The following is a 19,815-nucleotide window of genomic DNA, read 5'->3' as shown; positions in this document are numbered from 1 at the left end:
TAAAACCACCTGTCCATGTAACCTTCTTTATTTCAGAGGCAGTAGATGTTGTACTGTAAACTACACAGATGAAATTTAGGTACTTTTAAAGTAAGTTTTAAAGAAAACTGTTTGTGACTTCACAAATCAATGCTGGTTTGGGAACATTGACAGGAAATCTGCCCACAAAATTCATGATAACAGATTCCTTTGAGAAAACATAAGCAAGACAATGGGATTATAGAGAGATATTAAGAATTCAAATTCACATGTAATTGATCAGATCTCTAAAAATATTGAGACATGAATACTATCAAATTAAATAGCTATATATTAATACATGTTAAGCGGGATTTTTTTTTTAATTTCAAGAAATATTCTAGGACAGTGGTTCTCCACCCTGTGAAAGAAAGTTATACAAAAACTTAAAATGTAGCCGAGGATTTAGCTCAGTAGTTTTGCTGCCTGCTGCACAGGCACAAGGACCAGAGTTCGATCCCCAGTACCAAAAAGAAAAAAGAAAAAAAAACACCAAAACTTAAAATGTAGACATTCTGATTTAATTGATCTGAGGGCAGGGCATCTGGTTATTTAAAAATATTCCCAGATAAATATGTTACTAAATTTGACTGAACAGTGATGCAAATTAAATAACATTCAAAACCCTTCCTTGCAGTAACTATAGAAGGTAGATAATTTTCTTCCCATTTTTCAAATGTAGGGAATTATGTGAGGTGTGTTACAACTGCAAGTATGTTTAAATTATTTCATATGACTTTTAATTTTGATGGTGAGTTTTCAATTGTGTTTATGTCATTTCATTTGCAGCATTATGCTGCTCTGCATATTTTCCAATTAAAATGTAGCGTGACATGGTACAATAGCATGTCCCAATTTCCTTCATATATATGAAATAAAAGAAATTCAATTAATGTATCAGGAAAGATTAATATAAAAATCTGCCCATGTGAATTAGGGGTCTGGACCTCAGCTTGAGCTTTCCTCAGCTTGGGCTTTCCCTGCTCCTAATGTTCTCAAGTAGACATAAGAAGGTTTATTATCAGGAAATCATTACATCATATTACCATGCTCTATCAAATCAAGAGTCCAGAAATAGACAAAAGTATTACATAGCAGATATACAAGTGATAATATATGGAGTGATTAAAAAAACCTGTAAAAAGTTTAAAATGTTTAAAATGCCACTTATCACTTACTATTTTTAATTACTGACAAGTGATTTTCACTAATGTCACATTCGAATTTGTGTCATAAGTTTATGTGGATGTTTTTTAGCCTGATTTATACAAATTAAGTTAGCATAAAGAAGGATAGGAATTACATGCTAAATAATTTATGTTCAAACAAAGGCTAGTGACCTCTTATAACCTTGAAAGAGAAACATCAGAAAACACAAGAATGATGAAAAATTCCTGAGAGATAACTGGCTTAACAAAATGTGTTCAAATGAACAAGTAATTTTAATTTAATTTTCAGATAATACAATCTTAGACCTGGTAGTACTTATACGTCAAATAAACCAAGGACTTTTTTTATCATCTTATGAAAAAAATAAAATGAATGGTTGGGCCGGGTATTTAGCTCAATGGTTCCACCACCTGCCTTGCAAGTGCAAGGACCTGAGTTTGATCCCTGGTACCAAAAAAAAAAAAAAAAGAATGGTATTTGAATTTTTAAAAATTTCTTTCCAATTGAATCATATCTTTTAAGACAGTATAACTTTCTATTCTGTTTTTTAAAAGTGTTGGCTGTACTTTACTGGGATCATGTTCTTCTGAACTCTAATAGTCTTGGTCTCCCACATTGTTCAGTGAGGAGGTGGATAACATATAATCAAATAGAGTCATTGAGCAATTGGGTTTTTCATAATTCTGTAATATTGCTGAAGGTTTTGGGCTGCAAATGTACATAGTTTACTTGTGAACATTTCAATTCAAACTATGTAGTCTAGGATATCTGTTTCATTTTTCCAATGAATTTTCTTCTTGAAAAATGGTCAAGCAATATGGGAACACATAATCTAACAGGAGTCTCAGAATTCCATCTCCTGGGCTTCTCAGAGGATTCAGACCTCCAACCTGTCCTCCTTGGACTGTTCCTGTCCATGTACCTGGTCACATTTCTTGCAAACCTGTTCATCATCCTGGGCTTCAGCATTGACTCTCACCTCCACACCCCCATGTACTTCTTCCTCTCCAATCTGTCCCTGGCTGACATCTGTTTCACCTCCTCCACTGTCCCAAAGATGATTGTGGACATCCTAACTCACAACAGGGTCATCACCTATGTGGGCTGCCTAACACAGATGTCTTTTTATCTCATCTCATCTTTGGATGTATGGACAACATGCTTCTGACTGTGATAGCCTATGACTATTTTGTAGCCATCTGTCACCCATGCAATATGGAGTCATTATGAACACTCACCGCTGTCTTATTAGTTTTGGTGTCTTTCTTTCTCAGCCTTTTGGTTTCCCAGCTGCACAATTTCATTGCCTGATGACTAATCTGGTTCAAAGATGTAAGAATTGCTAATTTTTTCTGTCATCCTTCTCAAATTCTTAATATTTCCTGTTCTGATACATTGATCAAAATCTAGTCATATATTTTGTTGGCATCATATTTGGATTTTTTTCCCATTTCTGGTACTCTTTTCTCTTACTGTAAAGTTGTTTCCACCATTTTGAGAATCTCATCTGGGGGGGGGGGTTACAGGGGCTTTTCTACTGGTAGCTCTCACCTCTTATTTTTTTGCTTATTTTATGTAACAGGTCTTGGAGTACATTTTGATTCAGACGTGTCATATTCTCTCAGCAAAGGTATGGTGGTCACATTGATATACACTGTTGTCAATCCCATGATGAATCCCTTCATCTATAGCCTGAGGAACAGGGACAATCTTGGCATCCTAAAGAGGCTACAATTGGACAGCCTTAGCCCAGGACCTTTGTTATCCATTTGTAATGTAGTTTTGGAAACATGCTAAAACTGAACACACAAAACTCACTGTAAATTCTTACTTGGTTATATTACTTCACATATTTGATGTGTTCAATTTAATTTCACATTTTAAATAGAACCATAGATTATTAAGAGGATGTGGAATTTGGGATTTTGGAATTGGTGCAAATGTCAGATGGGAATTTGATAAGTTTCTGGAGTTTGACATGATTGATGGTTTCAAAAAAATGACTTTGTAATTAAGGTTACAAAACTGTGCTGAAAAGTGGTTAAAATGGTCCATTTAGTTATACATATATTACTGCAATAAACAATGGAAATAAAAGCTGAGTACTTTTTATAAGGATGAAATTAAAAGAGTGAATAATACACTTGAGATTCCTCCCAAGGAAAGGAAGAGTCAAAGCCTTGTGTGGACACTCTTTTCTTCAAATTCCAGTAAATTTTGGAAGTCCTTAGGGCCAGAATGACATGGACCATCTTTGGTAATCATAAGCTGTGAGCACTTAGCTTCCAAGGTCTTATAATAAATAGTTCATAATCAACCTCTTCCTCCAGGCTTTTATTTGGATTGTTTCAGTCCAGTTGCCAATTGCTGTGTCTCCTTCTTCATGATTGTTTGAAATAGGAGGCTTGTATCTGACATTGTTGATTCCCTGGGTTGATCTAGAGTCTTCACTGGTTCTCAGGTAGATGAGGAATTGGGATCATGGTTTTTTTTTTACATAATCACTAGAGAGAAAATATAGCTCAGTTAAGTGTTGAAATGGAGGATGGGTGTAGTAGAAATGATTTGAACCATTGTTATATTTCATGAAGATATAGAAGATAGCTTGGACAGTGAGATGGAATGATAGCATTGTGTGCAGTTTCAAATATGAATAAGGTGAAATTTATATTCTTGGTTGCCTTGTGGAACACATGTCTCAGTCAAAAATTTCTTTCCTTCTCACACTATTTCTACACATCATAGGCATCTAATCCATAATAGCAGATTATGAGTGTCTGTGAACTGTTTCTTATGCATTTTAGAAAAGTTATGATGGTGATCATGAAATTAAAAATGACCATATAATCATGAAACAATATTAAGCAATTCCTAAATAGCAGCATCTGGATTCTGTGTTCATTGTAAACTGTTGCATTGTATTTGCACAATGTTCCTGAAGTACAAACTCCTATATTATTATTTTAAAAGCAAAAATGAAAAAAGCATTTTGTGTATTTAACTATAAGGTTTTTGGTAGATTAAAAAAGGAAGTGTTTATACACAGAAGTCTAATGTCAGACACAGGGCACTTTGCCAGGTGAGTCCTGCACATAGTCTCTGACAATTCAAGCACCCTTTTCTCTTCCCTTGTTTCTCACTGAGCCCTACCTTTCAGAGATTTCAAGTAGAACAAAGTAAAGAGATGAGATTACACTGGGTGCATCCATTGTGCGTAGGATATCTGAGAATAGAGACAAACATCAAAGAAAGAGAAGGCTCACAATAGTTAGCGCTGATCTTTTTATTGTTCCTTACTTCAGGCTTTCCATGTAACTATACACAACTTCTTCCAATCTTATAACCATCTTTCTTAATCTCAACCAAAGTAATCGACACAGGAGTTGATTTCATTCCTTCAGAAACTGGAAAGAGTTTGATGGAAAGAGAAATAACTGTAGTTACAAGTCTGGATCTCTGCTGTAAACTTACTGATGCTTAATTAGCAAAGGAAAATATTCATGGACCAGACGCAGAACTTTAAAATTTAATTCTGAAACTTGTATTTGTCTCTTAATATTTATGTAATACAGGGCAGGTTGTTTCTATCTCTGTGAATCAGCATTGGTATCTGAGATGATTCCATCTTGATACAACTTAATCATTGAGTATGGATTAAACAGATAATATATTCTCTTATTAATAGATGAATAACAAAGTTAAAATGAATCTTAGATATTATTTTACTAATAATAAAAGATTCAATTTCAAATCTTTGACATAAAATATGCCAATATCTGAAGTTATCATTTTCATTCTTCTATAAGGGGGCATTTTATTTTTGCCTTTGTATAAATACAGGCTTGTATTTGGACAAGATTGAAAGACTGATTTCATTTCTTATTCCTCAGATACTTTCTCTATCCTGCTACACAGGAGAAATTAGAAATAAAAACATTGTGAGGGCCGGGGATTTAGCTCAGTGGTTTTGCCGCCTGCTGTGCAAGAGCAAGGACCTGAGTTCAATCCCCAGTACAAAAAAAAAAAAAAATACATTGTTAAACATTGAATAGATTCTTCCTTGGATCAAAATCATTAGGCATAGTCACTATTGCATCAACACACTTGGTGCCTTCTTGCTTGTACTTTCGCCTCTTTTAGGAATGTCCCCTACAGCTGGAAACAAGGTAAAATGGCTCTGGTTTGTGTGTACATTGTGTACACATGAGCCTTATATCTTCATTTAGTGGTATCGAGTAAAATATTTGATTATTCAAAGGTCAAAGACACTCATGGGTATAAAATAGTAAAATATACAAAAAGGAAAAGGGGTAATGTTGTGAATGGGATGAGGTACATTTTGGCGTTTTACATTATTTCAGGCTCTACAGTCCTTTGACAATTTTATCCATCAATAAATTTGATATTTGCATAAAGTAATTTGCTTGATAAAAAAGAAAACTAGAGTGATTAATTAAGTGCCAAACATTCTTCAAGTGCACACACATCATGGAGATGGGTGATGTTATCTGTATTTCCATCAAGAATGAAGAGCACAGAGCATTGGAGACTTACACACATTGTACACTTAGTAGCAACACAGTGCTACAGGACTATAATATGCATTTCATAATGCTCATCCCAGGGTACAGTCTCCTCTACTGGAACCAAGTGGAAATATTACCTCTGCAAGATAAAATGTCTCAGTAACTAATTATGGAGAGTATTGCTGGAATTACCTCAGGATATTTTTGAAAATAAATCTTAAGACAAATATTATGGTTTATATAAGAATGATCCCCCAAAGTCTCATGAACTCAGAGGCTGGCTTTTTGGAAGGCATATGGACCATGTTGGTGCTCAGCTGTCTTCCTGTTAGGAGAGGGGTCTAGTTAGAAGGGGGTCACTTGGGTGTGATTTGAAGGGTATGTATCTCTCTCCTCTTCCTCTCTGCTCCCTCTGCTTCCTCACCTCTATTAAGTGAGCAGTTTCTCTCTCCCACACCCTCCCACCATGCTGTTTCTGACTTGGAGCCAGCCAAGGAAGGACTCTAATTATGAGCTAAAATAAAATTCACTTTCTTTAAGTTGTATATATTGGGTATTGTGTCTCAGCAACAAGAAATGTGACTAAACCAAATAATATGATGTATTGGGTAAGGACTTATTTTGGGAAGCGACAAAAATGTAAGTGATTAATTAGGAAAATTAAATGGAAATTAATAGAAAAATCGAACGTGCATTAATTGTTGGAGTTCAGACTATACATCCTCCACCCACATATTATATGGAAATTCTCACTTCTGTGATATGATGAAAGGAACAAGAATTTTATACGGATTGTCATGATAATAAGCTGAGAGTTAGCTCACATCCAGAGAGCAACTTATACTACATAGACCAACATATATCTACATGTGGATGCAAACTAGCACATTTCAGGGCAATAGATATTACAGACTATTTCAAAGAGCTTTAACTATTTTTAAAATACAATTTTAAGAAAAACAGCTTTTAGATGCTAAACCAATATTAGATATATTTTGAATAAACTTTGAAACAATCTGTTCATTGATACATAAACCTATACTGATTTATGGACATTGAGAGGAAAATCTATTCACCTGATTTTTGATAGTCATTCCCTTTGGGGACAGATGTGTGGGAGAATGGAATCATGCAGATTTACCAAGATCTAAAGTTTCATCGACAATAATTTCAATCTCTATGAAGAATCAATTATGAAGCCTATATTCTTATATATTTATTTTTTACATAGTAGTAATAGGTATATATTAGGATAGGTAATACAAAGGAATTATTTTCTAAATGTCAGGAAATACTATAAGGTAGTGTTTGTCAACCACAGTATAAGAAAATATCTCTAAGAATTTCAAATGAAGATATTCTGATTAAATAGGTATTAAATTGAGCAGAGACTACCTGGGCATTTAAAAATATTCCCAGGAAATATATTGATAGAGGAAGTCAAGATCCCCTATCTGAACTTTCTTAAAGATTTTAAGTACTTTTTCCAAATTCTCTATAAGTTTAGCATTCATTATCTTCAATTACAAATGAGGAAAAAGTGCAGGTGTTTCCTGTAATTTTCATGTTTTCTTTCTCTCTCTCTATTGTTGTTGCATTTTTCCCAGTTGCATCTTAATGAGATTTAATAAACCTGTGTTTTATTCAGGTAGCTGAAGGAAGAGAACTACAATCTTCGTTTCAGAAAGAATTGATATAAACATCTTCTAACTAGGCATAAGATGGTTGGGACTGAAAGCTTCAGTTTTGAGATTTTTCTGGGACTAATATTCTCTACCATAAATAAACAAAATTTATAATCAGAAAAAAATAACATAGAATTCACAGGCCACTGTAGCAAAGAAAAGAAAGATCATAAAAATATTTTAAAATTATCAAATGCTTGTTTTGATTAAGTACTAAAATAATGCTGTCCTTTTTCTTACAGAATGCTCGGCTAGGCTAAAATGAATTTGTCCCATTATGTTAAATACAATAGAGCATTAGATTGTTTCTTAATGTATTTTATTTAGAATAATTTTCTTCCTAAAGGGAAAAGGGTAATAGTTTCTATTTCTTTCTTAAAATTGTTGCCTTTGTTTTACAGTGGTAATGCAATCATCATGTGTAATGATGTTGATCTTTTTCAGTTGAATAAAGAACATTGATATAAATGTGAATAACACAGAAATCCATTTTGAAAGACATTTAATAAGATTGCATTTATCACACCGGAGAAGAGTTGCTACAGGATATGGATGTCAAGTGGAATTATTTTACCTTCGAATACATGAATTCAAAATACAGAGAGTGCTGTGTACTTATATTTTTAAATGTACCTTTACTGGCACATTTTAGGTATACAATATAATGACATTCATCATTAGAGATTTGTACTTTTATATAATCAATCTTGGTTCCTATCTTTCCCCGTTCTCCTGCCCACCTTTCAAAGCCTCAACCTGGCACTATTTACAAAGTCTTTGTTTCCATTTTTAGATTTTCTCATATTAATTCCATTCCCTTCTTTCCTTTCTTCAACCCCTCCAACTTTGCCTATCCCTCTGGACCTTTCTTCCTGTTTCACATAATCTATTATGCCTTTTGATCCTTATTGACATTTTCAGTTTCCCACAACAGATACACTTTTTAATATGTACACATGTGTCCATTTATTTCACGTTAGTATGTAGCCTCAAAGCACATCCATTTAGCTATAAATGTCTCTAATTTCTCATTCTTTATGGTTGAGTACAACATTTTATTAAAAAACCACATTTTCTTTATCTGGTCTTCACTTGATGGGCAGTTGGGCTGTTGTGAAGTTTAGCTGTGAACATGGGTGCACATATATAGTTGTGGTATGATGTTTTTAATTCTTTTGGGAATATGCCCAGCAGGGGAATAGCTGGGTCAAATCAGAGTGCTAATCCTAGTTCTCTGAGGTATCTCCATACTGATTTCCACCGTGGTTGCACGAGTATACACTCCCACCAGCAGTGGAGAAGAGTTCCTTTTTTGCCCACAGCTTCACCAGCATTAGTTATTGGTTAATTTCATGATAGCAGCCATTCTTTCTGCAGTGAGGTGGAATCTCAGCATTATTTTCAATTGCATCTCTCAAACGAACAGTGATGAACATTTTTCTTATGTTTATTTGCTATTTCTCCTTCATTTCTGTGATTTGCTCATTTCAGATGCCTATTTTTGAATGGGGTCTTTAAATTGGGGAGGCTGATTTATTTTAAGTTCTTTATATATTCTAGATAGTAGACCTTTGTCTGAGGAACAGCGAGTAGAAAGATTTTTCCACAATATATGTTGTCTCTTCACGCTGATGGGTGTTTCTCTCTCTGTGCAGAAGTTTTTTAAATAATAATAGATCCCACTCACTGATTATTTGTGCTAGTTCATTTGCAACTGAGGCTTTGTTCATGAAATCTTTTCCTATGACAATGTCTTCAAGAATTTTACCTAATCTCTCTTCCAGTCGGTTTAGTATTTCTGTTTTAATATTTAGATCTTTAATCCATTTCAATTTTTGTTTAGTGCATATTGAGAAATATAGGTCTAGTTTTAACCTTTGACAAGTTGAAACCCAATTTTTCCAGCACCATTTATTAAAGAGGCTATCTTTCTTCCAGTGCAGATGTTTGGCTCCTTTGTAAAAGAAGAGGTGGCTGAGTGTGTCTGGAGTTGTTTCTGCATCTTCTAATCAATTTCACTGGTCTTTGGGTCTGTTTCTTTTCCAGTACTGTGATGTTTTTAATCACAGTAGCTTTGTAGCATAGTTTCAAGTTGGGGGTTGTGATGCCCCCTACCTTGTCTTTGTTGCCTAGAAATGCTTTTGCTATTCTAGGTCATTCCTATTCCAAATGAAGTTTTGGATTGATTTCTCAAGGTCTGTGATGTATGGTGTTGGAATTTCAATTTGGATTGCATTGAATCTATATAGCAGTTTTGAAATCTGGCTATATTCATTATATTGGTTCTTTCTACATAGGAGTAAGGGATATCTTTCCGTTTTCTGATATCTGCTTCAATCTCTTTTTCTCAGTGTGTTATAGTTTTCAGTGTAGAGGTCTTTGATTTCTTTCTTTAGGTTGATTCCTAGATATTTCAGTTTTTTGGATCCTATGGTGAAGTTTATTCTTCAGTTCATCCTTCAGTGAGTCTGTTGTTCAAGCACAGCAAAGCCATTGATTTTTGTATGTTGACCTGGAATCCAGCTACTCTACTGAATTTGGTTATTAAGTCTAGGAGACTTTTGGTGGAGGTCTAGGGGTCTTCTATAGAGTACCACATTGGCTGCAAATAATGACAATTTAACTTCCTCATTTACTGTCATTATTCATTTTATTTCTTTCTCTGGTCTAATTGCTGTGGCTAATGTTTCCAAAAGTATATTGCACAGGAATGGTTATAGTGGACATACTTGTCTGTTTTCTGATTTTAGTTTGAAGGATTTCAGTTTTTGACCACTTAGTAGGATATTGGCTGTTGGTTTTTCATAGATAGTTTTTATCAGATTGAGTTAGAGACCGTCTACGACGAGCTTTGTAAGATTTTTTTTATCATGAATGCATGTTGGATTTTGTATAATGCTTTCTCTGCATCTATTGAGATGATCATATGGTTTTTGTTCTTAGCTCTATCAATATAGTGAATTACATTTATTGATTTGTATATTTTGAACCATCACTGAATCCCTGGTATAAATCCCACTTGTCAGGGTGTATGATCTTTTGCATTGCTTGTAGGATCTTATTGAGGATTTTTGTAGATATGTCCATTAGTAAGATTAGCCTATAGTTCTCTTTTTTGGTTGGGTGCTTTTCTGCTTCTGGGATCAATGTGATGCTTGCTTCCAGGAATGAATTTGGGAATATTTCTTCCCTTTCAATTTCATTTAAGTGTTTCAACAGTAGTGGCAATAGTTCTTCTCCAAGTGTCTTGTAGAACTCAGTAGTGAAGATATCAAGGCCTGGGTCCTCCTTTGATGGTGAATTTTTACTTACATTTTCAATTTCTTTGATTGATATTGGGTTGTTTAGAATTTTTAGGTCACCATTCAACTTTGGTAATTCATAGGTATCTAGGAATCTATCCATTTCTTCTGTGTTCTCCATCTTATTGGCCTATAAGTTCTCAAAGTAGGTATTGATGTTCCTCTGGATTTCTGCTGGGTCTGTTGTAATTTCACCCTTTTCATTTTCAATTGTATGGATTTGGGTTTTTTCTTTCCTTTTTTAGTAAAGCTGTGTATGAACCAACTCTTCACTTCATTGATTTTTTTGTAGCATTCTCTTAGTCTTATTGCACTGATTTCTGCTCTAATCTTTGTAATTTCTTCCCTTGTATGAGCTTTGTCTTTGTCCTTCTCTTCTTTTACTAGAAGCTTCAAGTTCAACATCAGGTTGTTTAATTGAGCTCAGTCTGTTTTTCTAATATGAATATTCACTGCTATGATTTTCCCTTGTAAGAGTGCTTTCATTATGTACCATAGATACTGGTATTGTGTATTGGCATTGGCATTTAATTGTAGAAACTGTCTAATTTTTTCTTTAATTTCTGTGAACCTTTGGTTATTTAGAAGTGTGTTGTTCAATTTCCATGTGTTTTTAAAATTCTTGGAGTTTCTTGTATTGATCTCCAATTTCATCACACTGTGGTCTGAGGAAAACTTCAATTTCTTTGCACTTAAACATGTTCTGTGAGTGAGTACATGGTCTATTTTGGAGAATGACACATGTGCAGCTGAGAAGAATGTGTATTCTTATTTTGTGGTGTGGAATACTCTGTAAACATCTGTTATGCCCATTTGTTGAAGAGTGTGATTGAGTTCTAGCATTGCATTGTTTGTTTTTTGTCTAGTTGATATATCTATAAGTGGGATACTGAGGTCCCCCACTTCTATTTTATTACTGCTTGATTTTTCATGTCCATTAGTGTTTGTTTTATATAGTTGGGGACACTAGTGTTTGGTGGTCATATATTTATGATTGCCACTTTTTCCTCTTGGATTGTTCCCTTTCCAAGGATGTAGTGTCCTTCTTTGTCTCTCTTAATCAGTGTTGGTTTGAAATCCACTTGATCTGCAAAGAGGATCTGCAAAAAGCTCTTGCTTTTTTGAGGGGTTCCTGTCACATGGATTGTTGTTTCCCACCCTTTAATTTGCAGTTTATGAGTTTCTTTTTGAACTAAAGTGTGTTTCTTATATATAGGATATTGTTGGATCTTGCTTCTTGATCCATTCCGCCAGTTTATTTCTTTTCATTGGTGAATTGAGACCATTAGCATTGATGGTTATAACTTATATGTATTGACTTTTCCTTGTCATGACTCTTTCTTTTCATTGGATTCTCTCCCCTTACATTTAATTTCTTGTTAACCCTGATAGATTCATTCTGGCTGGTTTTCTGGGGTTGTGATCCTCATTTTCTTTTCCTCAGATATTTAAAATAAAATTTAGTGTGCTGGTTTGGTTTTCATGAAGTTCCTCAGGTGCTCTTTGTTATGAAAGTATCTTATTTCTCCATCAGTTTTGAAAGATAGTTTTGTAGGGTACATCAATCTGGGTTGGAAGTTGTTTTCCTTTAGGGCTTAAAATACTTCACTCCAGTCTTGTCTTGCCTTAAGGGTTTGTGTTTAGAAGTCTTCTGTGATTCTGCTGGGTTTTCCTTTGTATATGAGTTGTTTCTTTACTCTGTTTGTAGAATTTTATTCTTCTGTTGGGTTTATGGAATCTTAACTATTTTATGCCTATGTATAGATTTTTTTTGATCACTGCTAGTTGGAGTCCTATTTGCCTCACTTTTCTGTAATTTAAATTCTTTTCCCCTGCTTGGGAAGTGTTATGCCATTAACTCTTTGAACAGTTTTTTTTTTTTAACATCATTTGCACTTTCTCCTGTTTCTTCATTGACTCCAATCAGTCTTATGTTATTCTCTTTGCATTGTCTAGCAACTGCTAGATTGATTTCCCATTGTCCCTTGTTATTTTTAAGAAATTTTTCTTTTCCTGGTCACTAATTGAAATCTTGTCTTCTATATCTGACATTCTGTCCTCACATTGGCTCATTCTGCTGAGTAAACTTTTTTAATCTCCTGGGTAACTGTCTCCATTTGTTTTATGGATTCTATTTGTTTCCCATGTTGGGATTCCATCACGATCCTCAGCTTCTCTCTTTTTTTTTATCTGTGTCTGCTCTAGATTTATCCATCATTTCCTGCACTATGTCCACAATCTCTGATTTTATCTGAGAAATTATTTCTGATTTTACTTTTTCCAGATTCTCTTTAGTTGCCAATTCAGGGTATCCAGGTGGCTGAGTATCAAATTGTTCCATCTCTTTTCTCTTTGGGGTTGCCTTAGGTGATCTGGAAGTCTGTTTTTGAGACTTTCTTATGTGTCTTCTCATTTCAACGGATGAAGCCTGCTGTACATTTGATGAGTTGAATTTTTGCTCTCTCAGTGGACTTCAATTCCCAGTAATCTATGGAAAGGCCTGTTCTCTTTTGCTCACCACTGCACCGATTCCTGGTATCACAATGGTGGCTTTCTTAATCCCTGCATGACCCTGTTGTCTTGGTGGGGTTCTGGCTGGGGCTTGTGCACTCTTGGGATGGTATCTGAATATGCATCTGGCTGGGTCCTGCTAACCCTGGGTAGCTGTTTTCTGGGAGGGCCTTTGGCTGGGGGCTACATACCCAAGTCACTGGTATCTGAATAGGCTTCTGGCTGGGGTCTGCACTCACTCACAAGTGGGATCTGGCTTGGTCTCTGGCTGTTGCTTTCTGACCTTCATAGCTCTTTTCCAGGAACAGCTGTTGTGCCCAGATTTCGAGGTCCCCAAAAACCACCAAGGAGCCGATTCCAATGTAAACACACGAGGGCCATTTATTCAAGCTCAAGCAGGGACTCCCAACCATCACCACCACAGCGGGTCAAGATTGAGAGCCCTGACTCCAAATCAGCAGGGGTTTTTATAGTAGTTACAGCAAGATTCTAGATTGGCAATTAAACCTGATTGATTGTGCCTTGCACACCCAAGCTGCAAACAGTTACACCTGGGACATTGTGGTAGCTGTTGCCAGGGGATGGCTGAACACTTATCACAAGCAGGTGGGCAAAGTACATCTTGTGGTTTTAGGTCTCATACAGCCTTTAACTCAGGTCTGTGGACCCAGGCTGCTGTTTTCTGGGCAGTGCCCTGGCTTGGACCTGTGTGAACTTGCTCAGCCTAGGTACTCCTGGGCTTCTCCCTGGAATCCTTACACACTTACCTATGGAATCTCAAGTGCCTCTGGCTATTGCTTGTGTGCCTGTTAAGCACTTTTTAGGGCAGGGCCCTGGCTGGGATCTCCTCCCCTCCCATTTAGCTCTGGCTAACATAGGCTTCTTGCTTCAGTGTGATGCAAATTAAACCACAATGACATGTAACTTGTCTTCATTTAGAAAAGTTATTATCCAAAAAATAAATGATAGAAGATATTGGCATTTGAGAAATGAGACCCCTGAACACTATTAATGAGAATGTAAATTGATGTAGTCATTATGGAAACATTAAGGGGTTTCCTCAAAAAGTTAAAAACTAGAAATATTACATTATCCTGCAATTTCTCTACTGCATGTTTGTCCAAAACATCTGAAACCAGTATGTCAGGGCACATGTCCATTCCTATTATCATGGCTTCACTATAGTAGACAAGATATGGGCTTAAAACTAGGATTTATTATTAGATGATTAAATAAAATGAATAGATATATATTCACTGGAACATTAATCTGTTATAAAATAAATAAATAAAAATATTCCTTTACTGAGATTCAATTCACTCCAGAAAGAATGGCTATTATTAAGAAATCAACCAATAACAAACATGGGCTAGGATACATGTGGGATAAAAGGAATCCTTTGTCACTGTTGGTTGGGATGCAGACTGGTGCAATCACTGTGAAAATCAGTGTGGTAATTCCTCAAAATACTAAAACTAGTGTTTCCATTTGACCCAGGTATTCTCCTTCTTGGTATCTTCATAAAAGAATTAAAATCATCATACTACATTGATACATGCACACCCATGTTTATAGTGGCACAGTTTGTGATAGCTAAAACTTGGAATCTATCCAAATGTCCATCAACTGATAAATGTATAAATAAGATTTTTTTTTTGGTACTGGGGATTGAACTTGGGTCCTTGGGCTTGCACAGCAGGTGGCAAAACCACTGAGCTAAATCCCCAGCCCAAGATTTTTTTACTCAGCCATAAAGAATGAGAAACTAGAGACATTTAAAACTAAATGGATGCACATTGAGGTCATACTCACACATGTGTAAATAACAAATAGTTTCTCTGGTGTGAGAGTGTAAATAAGGATCAAAATATTTAATAGATAATATGAAATAGGAAGATAAGGTCAAAGGGAAAGGGTAAGTGGGAGGGGTATGGGAAGTGGGAGGGGTAGGGAAAGGGAAAGGAATAAAAATGAGAAAAGGAAAAAATGGAAGCAAAGTTTTTAAATGGGAGGAATTTATTAGTAGAAGAGAGGACAGGGGAATGGGGAAAAAAAGAGCAAGATGTATAATGTCAAGGTAAAAATTTCAAATGATGGATGCCATCATATTGTATACCTAAAATGTACCAATAAACTTAATGAATTAAAAAAAGAAAACATTATTTTGAATAACTAGGTGGTCGTGTGCAACATTCTAAGAGAAATGAGCCATTTGAAAGATAAACATTATAGGAGCTTGCATGTGGAATATAAAATAGTCAAACTCATGAAGTAGAGTGAAAATGGTAGGTTGTAGTGACTGTGTATCATGGAATTGGATATATCTTCATTAAATTATCCAAAATTTCAGTTAGAGAGGAAACATAACTTTAAGAGATTTAATGTAAATCATGATTAGTACAGTTAATAACAGTAAATATTATACTTAAAATAGAAAGGCAACATACATGGGGAAATATTTGGAAACATATCTGTTAAGTGTCATGTATTCAGAATTTATAAAGAAATCTTATACATCAGAAAGACAAAGACATGGTTCACTATAGAAAAATGAACAAAAATTTGAGGATATTTCTGCATAGAACATAATGAAATTGCCAACAAGCACTTGTTAAAAATGTTTAATCACGAATAAACTCAAATCTTCACACCTGCCTCAACTTGGTTGGCTTTGGAGCCTCCCAGGGGATTGGTTTTGCACTCTTCTGCCTGTGTCTGAGGGAGCCATGGAGGCATGGCTTTGAGTACTAGATAAGTGGTGTCTCTCCCTCTCTGACACTTTTCCTTTGGTTTGCTTCCCCATGGACATGAACCAAGCAGCTGTGCTCCAATATGCCCTTCCACCATATCTCTTCTGTAAAGTCAGGCAATCATGGACTGAACTCCCTAAAAACATGAACCAAATTGAATGTTTTTCCTTTAAGTTGTGGGTATCAGAAAAGCTGACTACTACAATATCCCATAAGAGGCTATTATTTTGATTAAATACAAAAATAAATGTATTAATGCAAGCTGTTAGAATCTTTATACATTGCAATGTAAAAAGTGTCTGGTCATTCTGGAAGATATTAAACATAAAATGACTTTATAATCCAGCAGTTAGCTCCATTTCCGGATACATTAATAATTAAAAACAAAATAGTCATTTGATGCTTAACAACTAGGGTAGGTTCTGAAAAAACATTTGTTAGGTGATTTTGTCATTGTGTGAATGTCATATTGTGTGGTGACACAAGCAAATTTGACTAGGACATTGGTGAGCAAAGCAAAGGTTTAGGACAGTGGTGGTGAGCCTGTGCCATGCATGCCACAGCAGGCTGCTTGTATAATTGGAAGCTCTAAAAGGTTTGCTATCACTGTTTTAGGACCATCACAGCACATCCTGTCTTTCAGTGACTGAAGTGCCATTAGGTTGTTTAAGAGGAACAAATACAAATGGATTTGTATGACTATACTCAAATGAATAAATTTTCATGCATATCTATTGCAGAACTCTTCACAATATTCAAAAAATGAAATACACCTACATGTCCAGAAAGTGCTGAAGTGATAAATAGCGTGTGGGTATATAAAAGAGTCCCAATGAAGGAGGAGAAGGAAAGAGGGAATAAGGAAGATACCAAAAAAAATTAAATGAAGATACAAGGAAAGAAGGAAAAAGAAGAAAATAAGGAAAGAAGGAAAGAAAGAAGAAATGAGAAAAAGGGCAAGATTCAGAGTATTACAGAATTCTCAAGGCAATATATCATTATAAATAAAATGTTTAACCTGGAATTCAAATGTAAATTCTTGCTTTTATTTTTAAAATATAATCATTGATTTTATGAAAAAGTAGGACAGCAAAGAAAGGAGTATGTCTTCAGTGTAAGATTCCAGTTGGAGTCCATACTGGTCTGAGTCTCTTCCCTTCAAAAATTAGGTGAATTTGAGAAATATTTCAATAAATGATTTCAAGATTAAACATTCATATATATAAAGATTCAAACATAGTCTTGATATGGGAAATATATTGCTTTGAAAATTTTCATTCTATTTCTTCCAGAAAAAACAGGAATGAAACTAAATAAGTTTAAGAAATTTGTTATTCATACAATATTTTTGAGAATACAAGGTCAGCACTTGATGTAAGTACTTCCATCATGTTGAAAGTCTCAGAAATGTCCATTAGTTACCAAATGTGAAACTTCATTGATCATGAAGTACTGTAGGAGTTGTTTAAGGAAAATAAATACAAAACTACTCAGCAACAGAGTTACAGGTGCTTTGGAAATACAAGAAATTAAACATGTAATATACTGCAGAAAAAATTAGCATGTAATATGTAAAAATTCACAGCATACCTAAGTTCATACAATGACAATTGGGTTGAGAAGTGATTGGGCAATAAAGGACCAGAGGCTGCTCCGCTGAGGAGTCTCTCCAGGGCCCCCTTCACATCCTTGTTCCTCAGACTGTAGATGAAGGGGTTTAGCATGGGGTTCATCACAGTATACATCACAGAGGCAACAGAGCTTTCTTGGGAAGAAGGAGTAACAGCTGAACTGAGGTAAACTCGAAGTCCTATTCCATAGAACAAGGGCACTACACAGAGGTGAGAGCCACTGGTGGAAAATGCTTTATACTTGCTTGCAGTGGAGGATATCCTCACTAAAGAGAATAAAATCTGACAATAAGAGAAGAGAATCCCAGTGATGGGACACACAACTGATAGGATAAATGACACATACATTAGGATGATATTGACATTGACAAAGATATCAAAAGGGGGCACTTTAATAAGCATAGCCAGTTCACAGTAGAAATGTGGGATTTCGGTGCCAATAGAGAAGGTCAGTGGCATCAGGAGGAGAATATGAAGCAGGGAGAAGCAGAAAATAATGATCCAGGACACCAGATCCAGCAGGACACGTAGCCAAGGAGTCATGATGATCATATATTTCAGGAGATGGTAAAGGGCCACAAAGTGGTCACAGGCCATCACAGTCAGTAGGAAATTATTTGTTTCCACAAAAAAATCATAAAAAATACACCTGAATGGGGCACTCTGTGTAGACAATATCTTTATTGTGTGCCTGGATGTTCAACAGCATCTTTGGGACTGTGGTGGAGATGAATCAGATGTCCACAAAGGACAGGTTGGAGAGGAAGAAGTACATGGGAGTGCGGAGGTGAGAGTCAGAGCTAATGGCCAAGATGAGAAGCGGATTTCCCAGGATGGTGACCATGTACATGGACAAGAACAGTCCAAAGAGAAAGAGCTGTAGTTCAGGATCATCTGAGGGGCCAAGAAGAAGAAACTGTGGTGCACCTGTTTGATTTTCTCCTTTCATGTCAGTGGTTTGTCTTCCAGAGAAGGACAAAATAGCAACATTTAATGAACAAAACCTGAAAGACAGGAAGTCATCACCTCTGGATGGATCTCCTTCGCCCTCTTTTGAGCCAATGGCAGTGGTTCCTGCAACCAAGTTGTAGCTCATTTCATTTTTAAATTCATATGATCATTTACACTTCATGTAATGTAGCTGAAATTTGTTCTTTTTAATAGTGTTTCAATATTTCCATTTGAATTTTTAGATGTAGTCAACATTTGTTTGCTATCATCTTTCTAGAAAACTTGAAGACTTTTTATGCACATTCTTTGATAATATGCATACCTCATTAATACCTCTATTATAATGAATAAAAATATTTTAATACCTTTAAACAACCTTTATTGTCTGAGCAGTTATACTGATGCTGCAGTTCACTTGTTGTGCCTTTTTTCTCTTTCTTATAATGCAGGTACTACAGAAACATTGCAGTGTTCAAAACTGACTCTATTCAAGGCAATAGCCTCAATAAATGAGTTATCAAAACTACTTGATACATTATTATTACTCATTGAAGCTTGTTACATTATCATTAAAACTTGCTACATTATTATTTTTCTCATTTTCATCATAACTGCTTTGGATATATGTCTCTTCCAGGGTACAACAGGATAGTGTTTCCCAGAAGATAAGAGCTAACCTGAAAATGAGTGCTGGTCATTTCCATGATGATGCCCAGAGGCAAGAAGATTAAACTTCACTATTCTCTTGCTCAGTGGCTGCTCCCTAATACTGGTAAGGCAGGGTGACTGAGGCTCTCATTTTTATCTCTAGTTTTCAAGACTGATTATTTTCCAGTTAGGTCTCATTTTGGGGGAAACACAGACTATAGTGGTGTGATTTAATAATTTGGTTCTTCAGCAAGAGTTCCTGGATCAGAATGCAGGAAATTTAAACCATTTGATCTTTAGAAAAGAATTTAAACTCTCTCAGCTGCAAATGCCTCATCTGTACAGTAGAAGCACTAAATGTTCACTTCACATGGGACAAAGACAAAATTGAATGCCTTGATGTAATTGTTCTATGGTTTCTGTAATAAAATGGTCCATTTCTAAACACAAAATTCTGTTCTTCACTCCTCATTGAAAATGTTTTGGATGACTCTCATTTACCAATACTCCCTCAATCAACCACTGATACGATAGATGGGATTCTGATCAGTATAAATACACCAAGTTTTTCACCCCTTTTGGCTGCCATACAGCTTTTCTCATGAGTGATGATTAGTGTGACT

The 19,815-nt window shown here is 35.5% G+C and overlaps 1 pseudogene; it reads right to left on the bottom strand.

The window, feature by feature from the left end:
- Window positions 1–2,065: 2,065 nt before the first annotated feature.
- LOC101725576 (olfactory receptor 7D4-like) lies at window positions 2,066–18,542 on the bottom strand (annotated as a pseudogene).
- Between the last annotated feature and the right edge of the window lie 1,273 nt (window positions 18,543–19,815).

This window comes from Heterocephalus glaber, unplaced genomic scaffold, assembly GCF_053883595.1.
Source record: "Heterocephalus glaber isolate CG9 unplaced genomic scaffold, H.glaber_assembly_v1.0 deba00001060, whole genome shotgun sequence".
Taxonomy (NCBI): domain Eukaryota; kingdom Metazoa; phylum Chordata; class Mammalia; order Rodentia; family Bathyergidae; genus Heterocephalus; species Heterocephalus glaber.
The sequence above is the reverse complement of the archived record's forward strand: the minus strand, read 5'-3'. Positions and strand labels throughout refer to the sequence as shown.